The sequence below is a fragment of the Pteropus vampyrus genome, unplaced genomic scaffold (genome assembly GCF_000151845.1).
Source record: "Pteropus vampyrus isolate Shadow unplaced genomic scaffold, Pvam_2.0 Scaffold82, whole genome shotgun sequence".
Taxonomy (NCBI): Eukaryota; Metazoa; Chordata; class Mammalia; order Chiroptera; family Pteropodidae; genus Pteropus; species Pteropus vampyrus.
In genome coordinates, this window is record NW_011888863.1 from 7,460,307 (window position 1) to 7,462,973 (window position 2,667).

The window sequence follows — 2,667 nt, forward strand, 5'->3', positions numbered from 1 at the left end:
CCAGATGAAAGGTAATTATAGCGAGAGAGGAGACTGGGTTGAAGAAAGCAGCAAAACACCCTCATCAAGAGTTCATTCACGAGCTCATTTTAACACATCTTAAACTTTATTTATGGTAACCCTCTTCCCTATATACAGCCTCTCTGCAAATACCTGAAATACAAGGTAGCTATAACCTGCTATCAAAACAAATATTTGACTTATAAGAAAAATTATAATATTAGATTGACAAATTTCATGTAGATGGTGAAATTTTTATTATTACTTAAATCCTTTTTTTTTTTGACACAGTTGCAAAAGTAGAGGATCAGATTGTTTCCATATTGTCAGCTAAGCTATTCAGATCAACCATGTCATAAATACATGGTTACATAAATACATGGTTGCATGGTAAAAACATTTTTACTTAATTCAAAAACTAATGTGCACAGACACACACACACACACACACACACACACCCCAACTTCATTAAAGCATTAAAGAAATGACAAGGCAGTCAGAAGAGCCATGCTGAAATTGAAGGGGAAACAAGGGCCCAGACAGATAAGCAAGCATTAAAGCCATTTTTGTCCTGATAACATTTGCTGATACTATAATATTAGATTCTTAATTTTCCCCATTTGATGAAGTGATAGAGGCATTACTTAGAGTTCAGAATCAGTTTAACAGAAAACCATCTCTACAATAAGTTGAGGCTCCCAAAGTGCTGCACCCTCAAGGTACAGGAAAATTAGAAGTAAGGAGGTTGTTGCATGGAATTTGGGCCCAAGTTTGAGGGCCCAGGTTTGACTTCTTTTTGGATCAAGGAATCTCAAAACTTAAACTTGGTTGAAGTAGTTGCAGATGGGTATTGCTTTCTGGTAACTGCCAGATGCAAAGGATATATTATATGGAGGAAAATAGCTTCATATTATATCTCAAATCATTCTTGTACTTTTTCACATGCAATATTTAATGTATATTTAAAAATAATGGAGGATTTAGGAAACTTCAGTCTGTAAGTTAAAATTAGAAGAAAACTAGAATCAAAAAGACTTCAGATACTGGAATTATTAAATGCAGATAACAAAACAATCATGCATAAAAAAGTGAATGTATATGTTTGACAGTCTCCAAATTCTAATTAATTCATATCTATGATTAGAGAGCTTTTTAAAATTCATATCTATCTACAGAGAACTTTTGTTTACCAAATTTAGAAGAAAGAAAAAGTTAACAAATCCAAAAGAGAAATTCATCTTCCTTGTGATAATCATACACAAGTAGAATGTGTTAATGTTAATGCTTCAATGACTTAAAAATACTCCTGCTTCTAGACAAATATTGACACAATAACTCTCAACAAATTAATTAAAATATCCTGCCAGGATAATTAACTCACCTCAACTAGTGCCAAAACACCAAAACCAATCAACCAACCAAACAAAAGAAGGTGGTAGAGGAAACTAGCTTTTTATAGAACACTGTTTATTTTCAGACACTGCTACATACTCTCTCCTACATACTTATATTTGATCCTCATAATGTCCTTTGAAGATAATGACCCCTGGGCCTCAGAATTAAAATCATTATCCCAAAGTCAAATACCTAAGAAGCAGAGGCATTATTACTTATGTAGTCAATTATCCACTAGATTGTCCTGTATAGATGTGTCATAGGCATACTGAACCCCAAATTTGTAAAACTCAAACTGTCTTTCCCCCGAAACTTATTCCTTCTCTCTTCGGCTTTATTTTAGTAAATGGCCACATCCTTCCACACAGGACCGAAACCTAGGAGTCATCGTGACTCTCCCTTCTCCCACAACACTACATCCACATCTGTCACTCATACCTTTCAACTCACCTTTCTTACTATGCCTTAAAACATCTATTACCCTCCATCATACTTCCTTCACCAGAGTTCAGAAGTATTAAGTACATTTCACCTTGAATGTTAGAATATTTTGCTAACTAACTTGTTTCTAGTCTCATCGCCTTGCAGTCCTCCATAGTACTATCGGAATAGTTTCCAAAAAGACACATGATCCCCCGACCCCGCTCTACTCTCCCAAGATTTCCCAAACAAATTCCAAACACCTTTTATAACATATTCATTAATTTCATGGTCCTATCCCTTCTTTTTTCTCAGCCTAGATTCTCTCCTCTCCACCACGCTTACTGAATCACACTAGTGTTCCGAACACAACATGCTACTTCATGCTTCTGTGCCTTGCCCAGGCTGCCTGCAAGGAACGCGGTGGACATGTAGTTTATAGGTCTTGGCCTGTAACCCAAGATAAATGGCCCGTTACCCTCTGGAATAAATGGACACTAATCAGATGCAACAAAACCACTTAAGAAAAATTTCGATCTCCAGATTGAAACCATAGTCATGAGTCCAAACAGAGGCTTCCAAAGTATTAGTTCCTTTGTTTATTTAGTTTTCTTTTTTCCTTTCTTCTTAATTAGAAAGGTATCTGCAGCTGTGTCCTCAGCCCTGGAACCAATAGTAGGATTTCAATAGCTTAGAAGGTGCTGAAAACCTGTCAAGATAGAAAATAAACATAAATCAAGTGCCTACTATCAGCCAGGTTCTCTAAATGCATGAAATCTAAAGGAGTAATTTGCAAATTTTTATGTGCATATGAATTACCTTTCACCAATCCATGGTGTGGCTGAGATTCG